Genomic DNA, 23435 nt, shown 5'->3' on the forward strand with positions numbered 1-23435 from the left:
TGTAAAAATCCCAAAAAGCTTTGCCCATCGGAAAAACTCATAGAAATCTGTCTCCAACAGGAGAATTCCGTCCTCTTCACCCCATTTTTGCCAAAGGGCAATAAGTTTCTCCTCTGAAGGGGAGAAAGGAACCTCATCCTCTATGGGAGTAGTACTCCACATCAGCAGCCACAAACTATGAAGGGCTGTGTCCTGGGTTGACTATATGATGCTTTTATCCCCAATCGTCTCATTCTGTTTATGTTGAATAATAATAAGTTTTGTACCTTTAAGAGTGTTACAGAGAGTAAAGGGGGAGAGAGAAGAAGCGCGCAGTTTGTTTTCAGACACTGCACTCACTCCTCCACATTCCTGCTCCTGACTGTGTTGTCTGCGGACAGACAGCGGGACAGAGAGCTCTTCTTTTGCTTTTTAGTTAGTGTTAGCTAGCTGAGGCAAAGAAGTTCCCTGGACTGTTTTTTTTTCCCTTTTCTTTGGACCTCTTGGAACTGCTCTGGACTGAACACCCAGGAGAGCACCGGCAGCTGCAGCTGTGGCCCACCGGGCCGGCCCTGGCCTGCGACAATTCCAGCACTGAGAGACTGATCAGAGACTGAGTGAGCTGCTGCTTGAACCCGGGGTTTTCTCAGTTTGTCATCTCTTTTAGAGTGGCAAGGGGTCTCATTGTTTTGATACTGTTTTGGTCTTATTGTTTAATAAACAGGGGTTTTTTTCCACCTTTCTCCAAGGAGGTATTTTTCTTTCCTCCCGGACCAGTTGAGGGGGGAGGGGCCGATTGGATCTGCTTTTCCCACCGGAGCTCCTTTGGGGGGATTCTTCCCCAAACTTGCTCTAAACCTGGACAAATACATGAATTGGCGCCCAACGCGCGGCTGGAAAATGTGGAAAAAAGCCCTATTAATTGTGTGTCTGTTGTTGCTAAAGCAGTTAGTAGACATGATGCTTGGACCCCTGATGTCTCTGGTTGTGAAAGCCTCTGTATGGCTCTGGGCTCTAGACCTTTTTGAGGTTTCAATATCTTTCTGGTCATTAGGATTATTGTCCTTAACAAGTAATTTTTACGGTAGAGGGGTACGGATTGGAATAGCTGTTGTGCTGGCCCTGGTGATAATGATTTATAAAGCGTTCAAAAAGATACTGACCTCTGTTTACAGCATGTATGGTTTATGGTTTCTTCATCCGACCCTGCATCCCAATTCCAGTGGTATGTTTTGGGGATTTATTAGTAACTACACTCAGTCTGTTAGAGATGGAGCTAAGAATGAGACTTTCCAGCCTTCCCTTTCCCTCTTCTCCTTTGGATCGGTTATGTCACTTTTTGAGAATGTTCAGTTTCCCCTGAATGTTAAAGAGACCATCTTTCTGGTATTTAATTTGGTAAGTCTCCTCTATATGGTCTGCAGCTTCTCTAGATTGAGGGCTGAGATTTCTAGACGGGCTGATGAGACCCCTGACTCAGGAGTAAACTCTGGTGTGGAAAATCCTAAGTGGTGTGGGAAATGGGAGGATATGGGCCAAATCCTGAAGGAATTCTCTGACCCTATAGTGTGGGATTTTCCCCATGAACAAATTCAGAACCCAGCTGAGGTGGGGAAATATCTGAAAGAGAAGTACCAGGATGAGCCTAAGGAGAGGAAGGTCATTGCAGTGAGCTGGGCCCTGGCATATGCTTATCGCACACTGCTAGATACTCTAGGGCAGCAGACAGAGGCAGGGGGGCAGGGAGATAAATCAGCAACTGTCCCGGTGACTCAGGCTGCAGCTAACACTCCAGGCTCGAAGCCAGCAGCCAAACCCATGGCTGTTGCTACCAGCACTAGAAGTGGGAAATGCACAGCCAAGACCAATCGACCAGTGGATGATGATGATGATGATGATGAAGGAGAAGGAACCTCAGTGCCCCCTGACGTAAAGTCAGGAGTCAAAGCAGCAGATGCAAGATCAGATGCCAATACTGAGTCCTTCTCCCTGAAGGACCTTCGTGGCCTACGGAAGGATTACACTCGAAGGTCTGATGAATCCATAATTAGTTGGCTGGTCCGTCTCTGGGATGCTGCAGGCGAGGCTACCGTTTTGGATGGCACTGAAGCCAGGCATTTGGGATCCCTGTCACAGGATACTGTCATAGACCAAGGAATGATGAGGGGGGCTAACTCTCAGAGCCTCTGGGAACGGGTCCTAAGAAGTGTAGCAGAAAGATACCTGTGTGCAGACGATCTCTATATGCAGCAGACTCAGTGGAAGACAATGGAGCAAGGGATCCAACGCCTGAGAGAAATGGCCGTGGTTGAGATTATTTTCTCAGATGATGTAACAACTAGGAACCCAGACTTAGTACCATGCACGTCTGTGATGTGGCGAAAACTCGTACGACTCGGGCCACAAGAATATGCCTCTGCCTTAGCCATCATGAAGAGGGATGAGAGGGGTGAGACTGTGCTTGACATGGCAAGGAAGCTCCGAGCATATGCAGATGCTGTACATGGCCCAACACATGCCAGAATTGCAGCGGTAGAATCACGTCTGCAGAACTTAGAGGATAAGATAGAGGAGAACCATAAGAAGCTTAGAGAGGAGATTAAAGAAGACCTTCTCCAAATTTCAGCAGTACAGATCCGAGGTTCCGGCATCCAAGGCAGACGTTTCCCAGATGGTGAGAGAAGATACACCCCACGAGCTGAGCTGTGGTTTTACCTGCGTGATTGTGGGGAAAACATGAGAAGGTGGGATAGGAAACCTACTGCTGTTCTGGCACGACGGGTGCGTGAACTGAAGGAAGCCACCAGGAGGAAAGCAGCTCCAGTTGCCCGTAGCCGAACGGCCAGGTATGATGATGATGACATGTCTGATCCCCTCGAAGGAACATCCAAAACATACACCCAGGGAAAGAATGATAACCAGGCTTAGAGGGGCTCTGCCTCTAGCCAGGTAGAGGCCAGGGAAAATCGTGTCTTCTGGTCTGTGTGGATTCGTTGGCCTGGCACATCGGAACCACAAGAGTATAAAGCTTGGGTTGATACTGGTGCACAGTGCACATTAATCTCATTGAGACATGTGGGGACAGAGTCTGTTTCTATTGCTGGTGTGACAGGGGGATCCCAGGATTTCACTTTGGTGGAAGCTGATGTGAGCCTAACAGGAAATGAGTGGAAGAAGCATCTTCTTGTGACTGGCCCAGAGGCCCCATGTATTTTGGGCATAGACTACCTTCGAAGTGGGTACTTCAAAGACCCAAAAGGACTCAGATGGGCATTTGGAATAGCTGCTGTAGAGACAGAGGGCATCCAGCAATTGAACACCTTGCCTGGGTTGTCTGAGAATCCATCTGCAGTAGGATGCCTGACGGGAGAAGAGCAACGAGTGCCAATTGCCACTTCCATAGTGCATCGACGGCAGTATAGAACCACTCGGAATGCTGTGATCCCCATCCATAAGATGATCAGAGAGCTGGAGAGCCAAGGGGTGGTCAGCAAGACCCACTCACCCTTCAACAGCCCCATTTGGCCTGTGCGAAAATCTGAAGGAGAATGGAGATTGACTGTGGATTATCGTGCATTGAATGAAGTGACTCCACCACTGAGTGCTGCCGTGCCAGACATATTAGAGCTCCAGTATGAGCTTGAGTCCAAAGCAGCAAGGTGGTACGCCACTATAGACATAGCCAATGCATTTTTCTCCATTCCTCTGGCAGCAGAATGCAGGCCTCAGTTTGCCTTCACATGGAGGGGAGTGCAGTACACCTGGAACCGATTGCCCCAGGGGTGGAAGCACAGCCCCACCATCTGCCATGGACTGATCCAGACTGCACTGGAAAAGGGTGGGGCTCCAGAACATCTGCAGTATATTGATGACATCATTGTGTGGGGGAACACAGCTGCGGAAGTGTTTGAGAAAGGGAAGGAAATCATCCAGATCCTCCTGGGAGCTGGTTTCGCCATTAAAAAGAGCAAAGTAAAGGGACCAGCTCGTGAGATTCAATTCCTGGGAGTGAAGTGGCAAGATGGACGGCGTCAGATTCCTACAGATGTCATCAACAAGATCACAGCAATGTCTCCACCCACCAGTAAGAAAGAGACACAAGCTTTCTTGGGTGCAATAGGTTTTTGGAGGATGCATATTCCTGAGTACAGTCAGATCGTGAGCCCTCTCTACCTGGTCACCCGCAAGAAGAACAATTTCCAGTGGGGCCCTGAGCAGCAACAGGCCTTTGTCCAGATCAAGCAGGAGATTGCTCATGCAGTAGCCCTTGGCCCAGTCAGGACAGGACCAGAGGTGAAGAATGTGCTCTACTCTGCAGCCGGGAACCATGACTTGTCCTGGAGCCTTTGGCAGAAGGTGCCTGAGGAGACTCGGGGTCGACCACTGGGATTTTGGAGTCGAAGCTACAGAGGGTCTGAAGCCAACTATACTCCAACAGAGAAAGAAATCCTGGCTGCCTATGAAGGAGTCCAGGCTGCTTCAGAGGTAATAGGCACTGAAGCACAACTCCTCCTGGCACCCCGACTACCCGTGCTGGGGTGGATGTTCAAAGGCAAGGTTCCTTCCACTCACCATGCCACCAGTGCTACATGGAGCAAGTGGATTGCTCTCATCACTCAGCGCGCCCATATAGGTAAACTGAATCGCCCTGGGATTTTGGAGGTCATTACAAATTGGCCCGAAGGTGAGAATTTTGGTGTCACAGATGAAGAGGAACAAGAACCAGTGACACGTGCTGAAGAGGCTCCTCCCTATAACCAACTGCCCCCAGAGGAAACACGCTACGCTCTTTTCACTGACGGTTCCTGTCGCATCGTAGGGATGAACCGGAAGTGGAAAGCAGCCGTATGGAGCCCCACACGACAGGTTGCACAAGCTACCGAAGGAGAAGGTGGATCAAGCCAATTTGCTGAACTCAAGGCTGTTCAACTGGCCCTAGACATTGCTGAGAGAGAGAAGTGGCCAAAGCTCTACCTCTACACTGATTCATGGATGGTAGCCAATGCTCTGTGGGGATGGCTGGAGAGGTGGAAAAAGGCTAACTGGCAACGTAGAGGGAAACCAATTTGGGCTGCTGATGAGTGGAAAGACATTGCTACCAGGGTAGGGAGGCTACCTGTGAAAGTCCGCCATGTAGATGCCCATGTACCCAAGAGTAGGGCCACCGAGGAGCACCAAAACAATGAGCAGGTAGACCAAGCTGCAAAGATAGGGGTGTCCAAAATAGACCTAGATTGGGAATATAAGGGAGAGTTATTCCTAGCTCGATGGGCCCATGATGCCTCAGGCCACCAGGGCAGAGATGCCACCTATAAGTGGGCACGAGACCGAGGGGTGGATCTAACCATGGACAGTATTTCTCGGGTTATCCATGACTGTGAGACGTGTGCTGCCATCAAGCAGGCCAAGCGACTGAAGCCCCTCTGGTACGGTGGGCGGTGGTCCAAGTACAAGTATGGGGAGGCCTGGCAGATTGACTACATCACACTGCCCCAGACACGCCAGGGCAAGCGCTACGTGCTGACCATGGTGGAGGCCACCACTGGATGGTTGGAAACCTACCCTGTGTCTCATGCTACAGCCCGGAACACCATCCTGGGCCTGGAAAAGCAAGTTCTGTGGAGACATGGCACCCCTGAGAGGATCGAGTCAGACAATGGGACTCATTTCAAGAACAGCCTTGTCAACACCTGGGCTAGGGAACATGGCATTGAGTGGGTGTACCATATCCCCTACCATGCACCAGCTGCAGGAAAAGTGGAGAGGTACAATGGACTACTAAAAACACAGTTGAAAGCTTTGGGTGGGAGATCTTTCAAGAATTGGGAGCAGCATCTGGCAAAAGCCACCTGGTTAGTTAACACCCGAGGTTCCACCAACCGAGCAGGTCCTGCCCAGTCTGAGTCCTTGAATGTAATAGAAGGGGACAAAGTCCCAGTGGTACATATCAGAGGTTTGTTAGGGAAGACTGTGTGGATCAATTCTGCCTCGAGTACAGACAAACCCATTCGTGGGGTTGTCTTTGCTCAGGGACCAGGTTGCACGTGGTGGATAATGCAAAAAGATGGAAGAACACGATGTGTACCTCAGGGAGACCTGATTGTTGGATAAAACCTGTATAAATATCACTGTTTCCTGAATGTTATTACCATTGTCTGTGTATAGTTGTATAATGGATGTATCATGTATGTACTTGTAGAGTTAGAATTTATATTAGTTTTAGTAGTAAGCAGACGATATGGGGATAAGGGGTGGAATGTCCTGGGTTGACTATATGATGCTTTTATCCCCAATCGTCTCATTCTGTTTATGTTGAATAATAATAAGTTTTGTACCTTTAAGAGTGTTACAGAGAGTAAAGGGGGAGAGAGAAGAAGCGCGCAGTTTGTTTTCAGACACTGCACTCACTCCTCCACATTCCTGCTCCTGACTGTGTTGTCTGCGGACAGACAGCGGGACAGAGAGCTCTTCTTTTGCTTTTTAGTTAGTGTTAGCTAGCTGAGGCAAAGAAGTTCCCTGGACTGTTTTTTTTTCCCTTTTCTTTGGACCTCTTGGAACTGCTCTGGACTGAACACCCAGGAGAGCACCGGCAGCTGCAGCTGTGGCCCACCGGGCCGGCCCTGGCCTGCGACAATTCCAGCACTGAGAGACTGATCAGAGACTGAGTGAGCTGCTGCTTGAACCCGGGGTTTTCTCAGTTTGTCATCTCTTTTAGAGTGGCAAGGGGTCTCATTGTTTTGATACTGTTTTGGTCTTATTGTTTAATAAACAGGGGTTTTTTTCCACCTTTCTCCAAGGAGGTATTTTTCTTTCCTCCCGGACCAGTTGAGGGGGGAGGGGCCGATTGGATCTGCTTTTCCCACCGGAGCTCCTTTGGGGGGATTCTTCCCCAAACTTGCTCTAAACCTGGACAGGCTGCATTTTCAGGAAGGGAAAAGCCAACAGTACCTTTTGACAGAGTCCAGCATGCTCTGGCCAGCTCCATGGTGCTTCTGCGCTGTCCGAACATCTTTCTGGAGGCTTTTCAGAAGGTTCTCTTTGTGGTCAGCCTTGCTGTGAACTCTGTCCAAATCAGGATCTTCAGTTCTTCAGCTCCTGGCTAGAATCCACTTCTGTGGTCACTTGTGAAGCAACCATCAATCACACACATTCAGGGTTTACCCAGTGCAGCAATTGCTCCTCTGGGAGTCACCAATTGATGGTTTGTCCTCCTTGCTCACTTGGGGTTCACCAATTTTCACAGGTCTTGCAAGGGTTGCAGGATGAAGAGAGAGACAAGAATGTTGACCTCATGTTCAGAAGGCTTGATTTATTATTTTATGATATGTATTACATCATGACTATACTAAAAGAATAGAGAGAAAGTTTTCAGAAGGCTAACTAAGCTAAGAATAGAAAAGAATTAATAACAAAGGAGCTCTCTCTGACTCTGTCCCCGAGAGAGCTCGGTCCTTGATTGGCCATTAACTATACACATTCAACATGGGCCAATCACAGGTGCACCTGTTGCATTCCACAGCAGCAGATAACCATTGTTGACATTCTTTTCCTGAGGCCTCAGCTTCCCAGAAGGGAAAATCCTAAAGAAAGGATTATAAGGAAAAGATGTCTGTGACAATTGGGCATCTCAAATGGCAGATCCAGCTTTTCCCCCGGCTGCCATCCCATTACCACCCTCTCTAATTCCTTCTACCTCTTTGCCTTCCTCTATGATCGACCTGGTATCTCCCCTGGTGTCCACTCCCCTAGTGTCCACTCCCTCACCACCCCCTTCAGCTCCTCCAGTTGCTTCTTGACCCCCACAAGTGCCTACTCCACCTGTTACACTCTCCGCCCCTTCTCCAGCTCCTATTAACATGCACCCAGGCTCCTCTCCCCCTCCTGTTGCTGTCCCCTTACCTCCTCCTACTTGGGACACAAATGCCTCCTTACCTGGCAAACTCTTATCACCAAATACAGCTGTTGACCTACAGAAAGTCCAGGGTAATGCTAATACCCCTCAAATGAGTAGTTTTGGGTTAGAGGATGGGCCATACTGCGGTACCTGATCCAAGACCTCCAGGGTAGAGAGACTTTTTCCCCTCAGTGAAGTTCCTATGGGAGGAGTTGTGGGAGGTGTTGGCTTTGTGAATGCTCCTCTAACCGCTTCTTAGGTGAGATGGTTCAAGAAGCAGTTAGGGAATTTAATTGAGGATACAGTGGGCATAGCCAATCAAGTGGATCAATTCTTAGGTCCAAATTTCTACACTAGGGGTAAGATGAATTCTGTTTTAAATATATTATTTTCCCCAGAAGATGTCCATATGATTAGAGATGCTAGCATAAGAATTTGGGAGAAAGAGAACTGTCCGAGACCTCAAGTGCCATCAGGTGAACAGAAATTGCCACTAATGGATCCCAATTGGAACCCTAATCAGGAGGAAGGGAGGAAGGCCATGATAGAATAAAGGTCTTTGATAATTCAAGGGATCAAAGAGTCAGTTCCCAAAGGAACTAATAACAAATTGGCATTCGAAGGTGCACAAGAGAAGGATGAAATTCCTGCTACTTGGCTTAATCGCCTAAAGCAGAACTTCCAATTGTACTCTAAAATAGAGCCAGACACCACAAAAGGTCAGGTGCTACTAAAGGTCAAATTTGTTACTAAATCTTGGCCTGATATACGGAGAAAACTGGAAAAGATTGAAGACTGGCAAGAGAAGGACGTTAATGAGTTATTGAGAGAAGCGTTGAAAGTGTATTTAAGGAGGGACGAAGAAAAAGCAAAGGCCAAGGCTAGGATCATGGTTGCGGTAGCTAGAGAAAGTGCAGGGGCAAGCAACTCTATCCCACGATCCAAGGTAACAAAAGAGTGGGCAGGTCCACCACCAGGAGGAGGCAAGGATAGGCCAGTACTGTCAGGTACAAGCGGGATGGAGAGACCTCAAGTCCCTTTGAGTCAAAAGCACTGCTATTATTTGGAGAAACTGGACACGTTAGGAGGGTTTGTAAAAAGCTCAGTCTCGATGAGGCAATAGCCAAGGAACAAGAAGCCTTAGAGAGGGTTCTTAGAGGTGACAATTAGGGGTGTAAGGGGGTTTACACTTTAAGGGACCTGATGCAACATCTAGAGGAGCCCTTGGTAAACATTGAAGTGGGACCCCTAAATGAAGAATTTGAATTTTTGGTTGATACAGGAGCAGATAAGTCCTGTCTCAACAAAGTACCAGAAGACATGGTAATTGGTAGAAAATTTTGTGAAGTATTAGGGGCTGAAGGGAAACCATTTGGAGCCTCAGTGACTGAAGATGTAAAAATAATTGGAAACTCATGACAGTGTAAAGCTAATTTTATTTACCTACCTAAACTAGAAAAAAGTTTGTTAGGAAGATATTTACAGGTCCATTTGGGGGTTGGGATTGTCCCAAGAGAAGGGAGGATGGTAGTAGAAATAATAAAGTTATCCCAAGGAGATGTCACAGAGATAAACCCCGAGGTAAGGGCTGAAGGAGGAAAGCGGGGCCTATTAGACATCCCGCCGGTAACAATAAAAATGCAAGATGATACGTTACCCATACGGGTTAAACAGTATCCAATTTCCCTAGAAGGAAAGAAGGGGCTTGCCATAGTTATCGAACAACTGTTGCAAGAGGGAATTTTGGAACCCTCTATGTCACCTCACAATACCCCTATACTGGCAGTTAAGAAAGCTGAAGGGAAATAGAGGCTGGTGCAAGATCTGAGGGAGGTCAACAAAAGGACCATTGCCAGACATCCAGTTTTGCCCAACCCGTGTAGTCTTCTAAGCCGAATTCCAAGAGAACATGCTTGGTTCACTGTTATAGATTTGAAGGATGCTTTCTGGGCATGTTCTCTGGCAACGGAATGTAGAGATTGGTTTGCCTTTGAATGGGAGGACCCAAGTACAAAAAGGAGACAACAGCTAAGATGGACCCGATTACCACAAGGGTTCACTGAGTCCCTCAACCTTTTTGGACAAGCCCTGGAAGGTTTGCTAGAACAGTTTGTTCCTGAAGAGGAAGTACAGATTCTGCAATATGTTGATGACCTGGTGGTGTCAGGGAAGAGAAAAGATCAGGTCAGAACAACTGGTATTAAGCTTTTAAATTTTTGGGGGGGGAAAGGACTAGAGGTTTCCCAACAGAAGCTACAGTTTTTACAATCAGAAGTAACAAACCTGTGGCACATAATAGGGAAGGGATATAAGAAGTTAAGCCCTGACAGAATTTCAGGTATTTTATCTCTCCCAGCTCCAAAAACAAAAAGGGATGTGAGCAAACTCCTGGGCCTGTTTGGATATTGTAAGTTATGGTTGGATCAATACAAGCAGATTGTAAAATTTTTATACAATAAGTTAGTAGCTCCACATCCCATAATTTGGACAGCAGAAGACAATCAACAACTGGAGAGCTTAAAAGACAAGTTGTCTTCTGCCCCGGTCCTAAGCTTACCAGACCTCAGGAAGGGCTTTGATCTTTTTGTGAGTGCTGAATGGGGTTAAGCCTACGGTGTACTAACTCAAGAGCGGGGAGACTGCAGGAAACCCATGGCCTATATCTCCTAATTGTTAGATCCAGTGGCTAGAGGCTGGCCAGTTTGTATACAAGCAGTAGCAGCTACTGCTACCCTGATAGAGGAGACGCAAAAATTGAGCTTACAAGGAAAAAATAAAGTGCACACTCTTCACGATCTTTAAACAGTACTGAACCAGAGAGCTCAGCAGTAGCTAACTGAGGCAAGAATATTAAAATATGAAATAATACTAATGAACATGGATGATTTAGAATTCATCACATCAAATGCCCTCAATCCAGCACAATTCCTTATGGGAGAGCCTACAGAAAATTTAGAACATAATTGTCTTGAATTGATTAACCTTCAAACAAAAATAAGAGAAGATTTAGAAGATCGGCCTCAAGCAACTGGAAGAATCTTGTTCATAGATGGTTTTTCGAAGGTAGTAGAGGGAAAAAGAGCTTCAGGTTATGCCATCATAGATGGAGAAATTTTACAAATTAAAGAAAAAGGGAAATTACCCCCAAACTGGTCAGCCCAAAGTTGTGAAATATATGCCCTGAAAAGAGAATTAGACTTACTGGAGGGAGACTGGGCAACTATTTATACAGATTCCCAATATGCATTTGGGATAGTTCACACATTTGGGAAAATATAGGAGGAGCGAGGATATCTAAGCTCAAAAGGAAAAAGCTTAGCCCATGAGAACCTGGTCAAGTCCATATTAGAATCTCTACAGAAACCAACAGAAATAGCAGTAGTCCATATAAAAAAGCACCAAAAAGGAGACAATCTTGAAGTTAGAGGAAACCGACTGGCTGATCAGATAGCAAAGGAAGCAGATTTAGAACCAGGAGATCCAGCGAAGGCTTTTAAAGCAGAAACCATACCTGAGGAGGGAGAAAGAAGAGAAGAACCCATATTTAGCGAAAAAGAACTGGAGGTTATGAAAGAATTAATGTTGCACCAAGGGCAACGAGGGGAGTGGTTAACCTCGGATGGACGGGAGTTTTTAAACAAATCACTTGCTTGGACAGTGCTAACAGAACTACATAAATTGACCCACTGGGGAGTCCAATGATTATGTGATCATTTCTTAAGAAATAACCTATGCATAGGCTTATATGGCCTGGCAAAAGTAATTACAAAAGTGTGTTTAATTTGTCAAAAAAGTAAACCAGAAGGTTATGAGAAAGGTAGTACCCGGAGGAAGAGAATTAGCTCTAAGACCTTTCCAGGGCATACAGATAGATTTCACTGAGATGCCCCCAGTGCAGGGATACAAACATATACCGGTTATAGTTGATTATCTCACCCATTGGGTGGAAGCCTTCCTGACTAAAAGGGAAACAGCCCAAGTTGTGGCAAGAGTAATCCTGGAGAAAATTATCCCCAGATATGGAATGGGGAACACCATAGACTCAGACCGAGGTCCACATTTTGTGGCCTGAACATTGCAAAATATAATCAAAGCTTTAGGAATGGAATGGAAATTACATACTCCGTGGCACCCCCAGAGTTTTGGGAGGGTGGAGTGGATGAACAAAACTCTCAAAAATGTAGTGACTAAATTGATCGAAGAAACAAAAATGAATTGGCTAAAGAGTTTGCCCCTAGCGCTTTTGCACATTAGAACAAGACCCTGGTCTGATATAGGAATTTCATCCTATGAAATGATGTTTGGACTGCCATTATTGTTAACACCCTATAGCACAGGAGACTATTTGGAAGGAGAAGCTACCAGAAAATATTTAGAAGTCATTGGAAGAAGCCTGGAAGGACTTAGAAAAAGAGGACACCTCGGCCAAACTTCCCCTCTGGACACGAAAGTAACATAACATTTACCCAGGAGATTGGGTTTTGATAAAATCCTGGAATAGTGGACCATTAATGCCTAAATTTGAAGGCCTTTTTCAGGTACTCCTCATCGCTAATTCGGCTGTGGGGACCAGAGAAAAGGGTTGGACCCACATCACGAGAATAAAAAGACCAGTCTCACCCCCGGGCACTGGCCAAGATTCAACGTCAGTTTCTCCCTCTGGCATTGGGCCAGAGTCCACACCACTCCTACCCCCAACTCAGGACAAGATTCAACCACATCATGAGTTAATTCACCTGAGTATGCCATTATAAAAGGACCAAAAGACTTAAAGTTGACTCTCAAAAGGAAGAGCCAAAAAGACTGATGAACTGAATAAGAAAAGAGTTTGGTATCAGAACCATACCGTATCTTAAAGTGTTTTCAGACAGTTCTGTGTTTAAAAGAAGTTTGTAAAAAGATTAAAGACTGTAAATAAGTAATTCTGGTTAAGTTCCCCCAATTTAGTACCAAATACTCCAGGTTAATCCTCTACAGAGCACTCCCCTAGGAGAAATCAAAATTAGTAAGGACGGACCAAGAGAGGTTTAACCAGAGAAGCGGGTAGAAGGGACTCTAAAGAGCTTGGAAGCTTCTTCTTAGTAAAGTCCCCGAGAGGCAAGGCCGGGTGGGCAGGTCGTGCAAGATGACCCTTACCAGACTCTTGGGAAGGGTAGTAATGATGACTTTCATTGCTGGTGGTGCTCTGGGGAGCCCAAGAGAGCCGTGCAGTAAGTGCTACCAACCCGTCTATGAGGAGGAAGAAGTAAGTTCCTTGTGGAGAGTCCACACCAATTCTAACCCTAATTGTGTTAACCTCTCCCAATTGATCCTTTGTCAAGAAGATAAGAGAATGTATTGGACAGCCCAGAATACTGCCACTTTTAGGCAGCAACTGCTGGGAGAGTGCCCTATAGGAGAAGGCTGGTTGTGCTTTGGATGTGATGCTACTGAAGCAAGCCTGGTAGATCGGGTCAAAGAGAAATAGATAGTAGAAGCAATAAGAGAACAAGACCATTTAAAGATACCCCAAGGTAAGAACCTATTCATAGATCCGGTGAATAAAGTTAGCCACAAACTAAATTTTACTGATAGTCAAGTTTGTACCCAGATGATCGAAATTTGGCCACGGGAAGGGATTAATCTAAGGCTATTAGAAATCATAAATTGGATACAGAATAACTCAGAATTTAGTATTAAGGGGTACAGTACACCAGTAAAAAGAATGGTCTGTAAAAGGTATTTAGCAGTAAAGAACTCTGCTACCTGGTGGATCCCAAGGGGTCCAAATAGATTTTGGTCTGTTGAAAAGAAAGAAAAGAACATGTGCATCTACCATCAAGCATATGAATTTTATGAGTGTACTGAAGAAGGGATAAACCCTTTTTGGGGAATGAAAGACATTTCTAAATATTGGGAATGTCCAACAGAACCTAAGAACATATTTTGGGGGGCCCCTAGACACCTGTTTTAGATCTGTAGTACTACAGCATACACTAAATTGCTGAGAGACTGCTCTGACAGCTGCACCATTAGAATGACAAAACCAGCTTTCTTCTTATTACCCAAAGAAACTGGATCAAGTTTAGGAGTTCCTATATACAATGATTTACGAGAAACCAAACAGAATAGGCAAAGTGCAATAGAAATTGGGAGAATCCAAAATTGTACGAGCCAGGTTTGGACTCCAAGGAAAATTATCAAGACTTATGGCCCAGCCACCTGGGCTCAGGATGGGTCCTGGGGTTATTGGACTCCGATAGCTATGTTAAACAGAATCATCAGGCTTCAGGCAGTATTAGAGATGAAGAGAGCAATCATTATAAAGCTCTCAAATGAAATAAAAAAACTAGAATATGAAGGTAACCAAGAACAGACTCCTTCACTTGATTCCAGATGGTGGGATAACCTATGGACTTTCAGAGGAGATTGGTAGAAAAAAGTCACTTTCTTCACTGTGTGTACACTTGCTGGTTTGGTCTTTTTACTATGCTTACTTCCCTGCTTCATTAAAATGGTAGTATCTGCCGTGCAGACCAACCTAAAGATCTCTAAAAAAGTTAACCTGAAGAAACCAGGAAAGGTAACAAAGTTAAGTAACCCTGATTACCAGAGTGCTCAAGAAATTTATAATCAATACAAAAAAAAATAAGGAAATTCTATGCTCATGACTCAGAAATTGCAAGTTGATGTGAGCGTAAGTTTAAGCCCGATCAAAGAAAAATAGAGGGGACTGTTATGAGTAGAAAAAGCTGCCCATTTTTTGAAAAGGTTGCAGAGTTAACAGATTGGGCCAGTTGCTGCCAGGGTGGAGTTCTAACTGTATGTTATTGTAATCACCTGTCGTTTTTGTTAACTACCTGTCCTTGGTGGTTATGAATTCCCCCTTTTGTCAAGTGACACCCTGCAGCTTCCTGGAGGATGGCACCCGGATGGTGAAGAGGAGGAGACCTCAGAGTTAGCATGCAAATGACCTCACAACCAGCATGCAACAGGAGGGACCCCTCACCAAACCTAGCCAAAAACTCCTAAACAAGATTCCAACACAAAATTGATGACTCAAAGCAATGTCTAGACATGAAGAACAGAATCTAGTATCCGCCAAGACCCTTTTTACCCCTCACCCTAACCTAAAAAGATGTCGGCTAGACAGAGGACCTCAAATGTTGAACCGAAAAGCAAGGGAATTTCCTGATGCTCTTGTGAGGAGGGAACTCCTAGCTCGGCCGGCAGACCAGTGGACAAAGCTGCACTCTTCCTCCTCGTCACTCCTGGGAGCAGCGATGGAGTGAGCATGGGCCCATTGGTTCTCCCCACCCGAGCTGATCACTTTTAATAAAGGCATTTAAAAGGAGAAAGGTCTCCTGCCCGTGTTTATTTCATATGGGACATGATAGGATCCATCCCAGGGTGATGAAAGAGCTGGCAGATGAGCTTGCAAGGCTCCTCTCCATCATTTACCACCAGTCCTGGCCCACTGGTGGCGTTCCAGATGACTGGAAGCTGGGCAATTTAATGTCCATTAACAAAAAGGGGGGGAAGGAGGATCCTAATAATTATAGGCCAGTTAGCCTGACCTCAGGACCAAGTAAGGTAATGGAACAGTTTATCCTGAGTGTCATCAGGCAGCATTTAAAGGATGGCCAGCGTATCAGACCCAGCCAGCGTGGGTTTAGGAGGGGTAGGTCGTGTTTGACCAACCTGATCTACTTTTATGACCAGGTGACCCGCCTGGTGGATGTGGGAAAGACTGTGAATGTTGTGTACCTGGACTTCAGCAAGGCCTTTGACACTGTGGCCCACAGCATACTCCTGGAAAAGCTGGCATCCCTCAGCTCGCACAGGTGCACTCTTTGCTGGGTTAATAACTGGCTGGATGGCCAGGCCGAGAGAGTGGTGGTGAATGGTACTGCATCCGGCTGGCATCCAGTCACCAGTGGTGTCCCTAAGGAGTCTGTGTGGGGGCCAGTTCTGTTCAATATCTTTATTGATGACATGGATAAGGGCATTGAGTCTTTCATTAGTAAATTTGAGGACAACACTAGGCTAGGAGCGTATGTTGATCTGTTGGAATGTAGGAGGGCTCTGCAGAGAGACTTGGAATGGTTGGATTGATGGGCAGAGTCCAGTAAGATGACGTTTAATAAGTTCAAGTGCTAAGTCCTGCATTTTGGCCACAGTAACCCCCTGCAACACTCTAGTCTGGGGACCGTGTGGCTGGACAGTGCCCAGGTGGAAAGGGACCTGGGGGTACTGGTCGACAGATGGCTGAACATGAGCCAGCAGTGTATCCTGGTGGCTAAGAAGGCCAATGGCATCCTGGTCTGTATCAGGAATAGTGTGGCCAGCAGGACCAGGGAGGTCATCCTTCCCTTATACTCAGCACTGGTGAGGCCGTACCTTGTGTACTGTGCCCAGTTCTGGGCCCCTCAGTTTAAGAAGGACATTGAGATGCTTGAGCGCATCCAGAAGAGGGCAACTAGGTTGGTCAGGAGCTTGGAACACAAGCCCTATGAGGAAGGACTGAAGGAGCTGGGGTTGTTTAGCCTGGAGAAAAGGAGATTTAGAGGTGACCTCATTACTCTCTACAACGTCCTGAAAGATGGCTGTAGTCAGGTGGGGTTTGGTCTCTTTCACCAGGCAGCAGCTGACAGAACTAGAGGACACAGTCTCAAGCTGCATCAAGGGAAATATAGGTTGGATATTAGGAAAAAGTTTTTTATTGAAAGGATGATAAAGTACTAGAATCATCTGCCCGGGGAGGTGGTAGAGTCACCATCCCTGGATGTGTTTTAAAAAAGTTTGGATTTGGCACTCGGTGCCATGGTTTAGTTATGGTGTTAGGGCATGGGTTGCACTTGCTGATCTTGAATGTCTCTTTCAACCCTGTGATTCTGTGATTTTGTGATTCTGTAATGTAAGGGTCGGTAGAAAAAATGGACGTACTCATGAACTGAAGAAGCAAAACCAAATGGCAATATGATATATCATATGCATGATGATATTCGTACATAGTCCAAATATATTTCATGGGGTTTTTTTAAGCTTCTGCCTTGTTGAAGCCAGGCACTCCATAGTATTGATAGTGGAGCCCTGGAAAAAATTAAAGATAGAATCTAAAAATGTTAAGCTTTGTGTTTTCCCAGATCAACTGCACCTGCGTAAGCAGTATGATAAATAATATAATTGTTGGATGTGATGATTGTTCAGTAATTAAATATAATTATTATATAATCATAAGAAGAATCATGAGAAACTATATTGGAAATTTAAGGGGAGCTATGCTTAGCTGAAATCTATGTATACAATAGAACAATATAAGTTTAATAATTAACATGAAAGTTATATAACAATAGAATATAAAAACGTGGTTATCTCAACTGTATGGTTGGAATCAGATTTGGGTTGTAATACCCCAATTCCCAGAGCTCTTAATAAATGCACCTGCATGTAATCGCTTATGTGATTATGTGTTTCTGAACGCTAACATTTTGGCGACCCCGGATGGGGACCTGTGTGCTGCTGAGCCGAGTTTTGTGACTCGACCACACTCCAGCCGGCACCGAGGGATTTCTTGGGGAGCTCGATCGGCCGTGACCTCTTCTGCCGCTCACAACGTCCCTGGGACAAAGGTAAGGTGCTTTCTATTTTGGTTTGGGTGCCTGCCAATAAGACGCAGCGAAAGCTACGCTTGGATTGGGCTGAGGAATTCCTGTGGTATCGCCAAGGCGCCGTCCTTAAGTCAGTTGCGAAAGCGCTGCGGGTTCGGCAATTTGTGGTATATTTGAAATGGAGAAACTTTAAAGGGATTTTGGGCAGCAATGCCTCTATTCCGCAAAGTTCTCCTTTGGGGTGCTTATTAGCACATTGGAAGCAGGGTAATTTTGGGAAAGAATTATGTAAAGTTAAGTTGATTGATTATTGTAATACATGGTGGCCAGAATATGTCTTGAAGAATGGTGAAAAATGGCCAAAATATGGGACTCTGAAATATAACACTATTTCGCAGTTAATGTCGTTTTGTAAACAAGAAGGAAAATGGGATGAAGCTCCGTATGTTGATTTTTTTTTCTATTTACGGGGAAAGCCAGAATGGCAGGATGAATGTGGATTATTAGTGGTTAAAACATCTGCAAGTGATAAGAGTGGGGTTTGTGAGGAAAATTGTTTAGAACACTTGGCGTTGAAAGAAAGCCTGAGTAGGCAAAATTATACAGATATTGATTTACAGGTAGCTCCAATAAGACCAAGAGAACCTTACCCTATCCCACCTGCTTCATCTGTCCCTATCTGACTGCCTAGTCCTGAACCTGTCTGGTCTAGTACACCTTTCCCTCTTTATCCTCCTCTCCCATTGCCACCCGATTCCTCTTCCTCGGAAGATGAGCAAAACCTAACTGTCATAGAAAGAAAGGGGAGGAGTGCAAGTGAAAAAGATAGCAATAGTAATGAATCAGCAACCCCAATAGCCCACAGAACTCGAAGCCAGTCAAAGCTTGCCCCAGCTGTGAATAGAAAAGATATAGGCAGAAAAAAACAGACTGTAATTGCCCCCTTGTGACAAGGTGTAGGAGTGGAAAAGCCAGTATTTGTAAAAGTGCCTTTTTCCCCTGCAGATTTAGTTATTTGGAAACAATCAGCCGGAACTTACAGAGAAAATCCTGATAAGGTGGCACGAGTAGTAAAAATAGTTATAAAAATTCAGAATCCTGACTGGGATGACATACAAGTAATATTAGATACTTTGATGGATTCTACTGAGAAAGAGATGGTACTTAAGGCAACCAATATAATAATCGCGAAGGAGAAGCTAGTAAAAGGCAGCAGCAAAATCTTTGGCAGTGATACAAGGAAAGGGGAACTCAAATTCCAGGGGACATGGCAGAAGTATTCATGGTAAACGATCAGTTATGCAAGAGTTAAGCCTAAATCAATGTGCATATTGCAAGCGGGGGGGGGGGGGGGGGGGGTGTGCTGTCCAAGTTTAGAGCAAATTTGGGGAAGAATCTCCCCAAAGGAGCTCCGGTGGGAAAAGCAGATCCAATCGGCCCCTCCCCCCCAACTGGTCCGGGAGGAAAGAAAAATACCTCCTTGGAGAAAGGTGGAAAAAAACCCCCTGTTTATTAAACAATAAGACCAAAACAGTATCAAAACAATGAGACCCCTTGCCACTCTAAAAGAGATGACAAACTGAGAAAAACCCCGGGTTCAAGCAGCAGCTCACTCAGTCTCTGATCAGTCTCTCAGTGCTGGAATTGTCGCAGGCCAGGCCTGGCCCGAGAGGCCACAGCTGCAGCTGCCGGTGCTCTCCTGGGTGTTCAGTCCAGAGCAGTTCCAAGAGGTCCAAAGAAAAGGGAAAAAACAGTCCAGGGAACTTCTTTGCCTCAGCTAGCTAACACTAACTAAAAAGCAAAAGAAGAGCTCTCTGTCCCGCTGTCTGTCCGCAGACAACACAGTCAGGAGCAGGAATGTGGAGGAGTGCAGTGTCTGAGAAACAAAACTGCGCGCTTCTTCTCTCTCCCTCTTCACTCTCTGTAACACTCTTAAAGGTACAAAACTTATTATTATTCAACATAAACAGAATGAGACGATTGGGGATAAAAGCATCATATAGTCAACCCAGGACATTCCACCCCTTATCCCCATATCGTCTGCTTACTACTAAAACTAATATAAATTCTAACTCTACAAGTACATACATGATACATCCATTATACAACTATACACAGACAATGGTAATAACATTCAGGAAACAGTGATATTTATACAGGTTTTATCCAACAATCAGGTCTCCCTGAGGTACACATCGTGTTCTTCCATCTTTTTGCATTATCCACCACGTGCAACCTGGTCCCTGAGCAAAGACAACCCCACGAATGGGTTTGTCTGTACTCGAGGCAGAATTGATCCACACAGTCTTCCCTAACAAACCTCTGACATGTACCACTGGGACTTTGTCTCCATCTACTCTCTGCAAAGGCTCAGATTGGGCAGGGCCGACTCGGTTAGTAGAGCCTCGGGTGTTAACTAACCAGGTGGCCTTTGCCAGATGCTGATCCCAGTTCTTGAAAGATCCCCCACCTAATGCTTTCAATGTGGTTTTTAACAGTCCATTGTACCTCTCCACTTTGCCTGCAGCTGGTGCATGGTAGGGGATATGGTACACCCACTCAATGCCATGTTCCCTAGCCCAGGTGTTGACAAGGCTGTTCTTGAAATGAGTCCCATTGTCTGACTCAATCCTCTCAGGGGTGCCATGTCTCCACAGAACTTGCTTTTCCAGGCCCAGGATGGTGTTCCGGGCTGTAGCATGAGGCACAGGGTAGGTTTCCAGCCATCCAGTGGTGGCCTCCACCATGGTCAGCACGTAGCGCTTGCCCTGGCGTGTCTGGGGCAGTGTGATGTAGTCAATCTGCCAGGCCTCCCCATACTTGTACTTGGACCACCGCCCACCGTACCAGAGGGGCTTCAGTCGCTTGGCCTGCTTGATGGCAGCACACGTCTCACAGTCATGGATAACCTGAGAGATACTGTCCATGGTTAGATCCACCCCTCGGTCTCGTGCCCACTTATAGGTGGCATCTCTGCCCTGGTGGCCTGAGGCATCATGGGCCCATCGAGCTAAGAATAACTCTCCTTTATGTTCCCAATCTAGGTCTATTTTGGACACCCCTATCTTTGCGGCTTGGTCTACCTGATCATTGTTTTGGTGCTCCTCATTAGCTCTACTCTTGGGTACATGGGCATCTACATGGCGGACCTTCACAGGCAGCTTCCCTACCCTGGTAGCAATGTCTTTCCACTCTTCAGCAGCCCAAATTGGCTTTCCTCTACGTTGCCAGTTAGCCTTTTTCCACCTCTCCAGCCATCCCCACAGAGCATTGGCTACCATCCATGAATCAGTATAAAGGTAGAGCTTTGGCCACTTCTCTCTCTCAGCAATGTCCAGGGCCAGTTGAACAGCTTTGAGTTCAGCAAGTTGGCTTGATCCACCTTCTCCTTCAGTGGCCTCTGCCACCTGCCGTGTGGGGCTCCATACAGCTGCTTTCCACTTCCGGTTCATTCCCACAATGCGGCACGACCCATCAGTAAAGAGAGCGTATTGTGTATCTTCTGCTGGCAGTTGGTTGTATGGTGGAGCTTCTTCAGCTCGTGTCTCTTCTTGTTCCCCTTCATCAGAGAGACCAAAGTTTTCACCTTCGGGCCAATTTGTAATGACCTCCAAAATCCCAGGGCGATTCAGTTTACCTATATGGGCGCGCTGAGTGATGAGAGCAATCCACTTGCTCCATGTAGCACTGGTGGCATGGTGAGTGGAAGGAACCTTGCCTTTGAACATCCACCCCAGCACGGGTAGTCGGGGTGCCAGGAGGAGTTGTGCTTCAGTGCCTATTACCTCCGAAGCAGCCTGGACTCCTTCATAGGCAGCCAGGATTTCTTTCTCTGTTGGAGTATAGTTGGCTTCAGACCCTCTGTAGCTTCGACTCCAAAATCCCAGTGGTCGACCCCGAGTCTCCCCAGGCACCTTCTGCCAAAGGCTCCAGGACAAGCCATGGTTCCCGGCTGCAGAGTAGAGCACATTCTTCACCTCTGGTCCTGTCCTGACTGGGCCAAGGGCTACTGCATGAGCAATCTCCTGCTTGATCTGTGCAAAGGCTTGTTGCTGCTCTGGGCCCCAGTGGAAAGTGTTCTTCTTACGGGTGACCAGGTAGAGAGGGCTCACGATCTGACTGTATTCGGGAATATGCATCCTCCAAAAACCTATGGCGCCTAGGAAAGCTTGTGTCTCTTTCTTATTGGTGGGTGGAGACATTGCTGTGATCTTGTTGATGACATCGGTGGGAATCTGACGCCGTCCGTCTTGCCACTTCACTCCCAGAAACTGGATCTCTTGAGCAGGTCCCTTGACTTTGTTCTTCTTGATGGCGAAGCCAGCTTTTAGGAGAATCTGGATAATTTTCTCCCCTTTCTCGAACACCTCTGCTGCTGTCTTCCCCCACACAATGATGTCATCAATATATTGCAGATGTTCTGGAGCCTCACCCTTTTCCAGTGCAGCCTGGATCAGTCCATGGCAGATGGTGGGGCTGTGCTTCCACCCCTGGGGCAATCGGTTCCAGGTGTACTGCACGCCTCTCCAGGTGAAAGCAAACTGAGGCCTGCATTCTGCTGCCAGAGGAATGGAGAAAAATGCATTGGCAATGTCTATAGTGGCGTACCACCTTGCTGCCTTGGACTCCAGCTCGTACTGGAGTTCCAGCATGTCCGGCACAGCAGCGCTCAGGGGTGGGGTCACTTCATTCAATGCACGATAGTCCACAGTCAATCTCCATTCTCCTTCAGATTTTCGCACAGGCCAGATGGGGCTGTTGAAGGGTGAGTGGGTCTTGCTGACCACCCCTTGGCTCTCCAGCTCTCGGATCATCTTATGGATGGGGATCACAGCATCTCGATTCGTTCGGTACTGTCGGCGGTGCACTGTTGAGGTGGCAATTGGCACTCGTTGCTCTTCCACCTTCAGGAGACCTACTGCAGATGGGCTGTCTGACAGTCCAGGCAAGCTGTTCAACTGCTTGACACCCTCTGTCTCTACAGCAGCTATTCCAAATGCCCATCTGAGTCCCTTTGGGTCTTTGAAATACCCACTTCGAAGGTAGTCTATGCCCAAAATACATGGGGCCTCTGGGCCAGTCACAATAGAGTGTTTCTTCCACTCATTTCCAGTCAGGCTCACCTCAGCTTCTACCAGAGTAAAATCCTGTGATCCCCCTGTCACACCAGCAATAGAAACAGACTCTGTCCCCACATGTCTTGATGGGATTAATGTGCATTGTGCACCAGTGTCAACCAAAGCTTTGTATTCTTGTGGTTCATATGTGCCAGGCCAACGAATCCACACAGTCCAAAAAACACGGTTTTCCCCAGCCTCTACCTGGCTAGAGGCAGGGCCCCTCTAAGCCTGGTTATCCTTCTTTCCCTGGGCATATGTCTTGGAGGTTCCTTCAAGGGGATCAAAAATATTGTCATTATCATCATATGTGACAGTTCGGTTACTGGCCACTGGAGCTGCTTCCCTTTTGGAACTTCCTCTCTGAATCTTCAGTTGTCTCACCCGTTGTGCCAGAGCAGAGGTAGGTTGTCTATGCCATCTCCTCATGTCTTCTCCACAATCACGCAAATAGAACCACAGCTCAGCTCGTGGGATGTACCTTCTCTCGCCGTCTGGGGAACGTCTGCGTTGGGTACCAGAACCTCTGATCTGTACCGCCGAGATTTGGAGAAAGCTCTCTTTAATCTCCTCCCTCAGTTTCTTGTGACCCTCCTCTATCTTGTCCTCTAATTTTTGAAGACGTGTTTCCACCGCTGCGATTCTGGCATGTGTTGGGCCATGTACAGCATCTGCATATGCTCGGAGCTTCCTTGCCATGTCAAGCACAGTCTCACCCCCCTCATCCCTCTTCATGATGGCTAAGGCAGAGGCATATTCTTGTGGCCCGAGTCGTACGAGTTTTCGCCACATCACAGACGTGCATGGTACTAAGTCTGGGTTCCTAGTTGTTACATCATCTGAGAAGATAATCTC

Source organism: Zonotrichia albicollis, chromosome W (assembly GCF_047830755.1).
Source record: "Zonotrichia albicollis isolate bZonAlb1 chromosome W, bZonAlb1.hap1, whole genome shotgun sequence".
Lineage (NCBI taxonomy): Eukaryota > Metazoa > Chordata > Aves > Passeriformes > Passerellidae > Zonotrichia > Zonotrichia albicollis.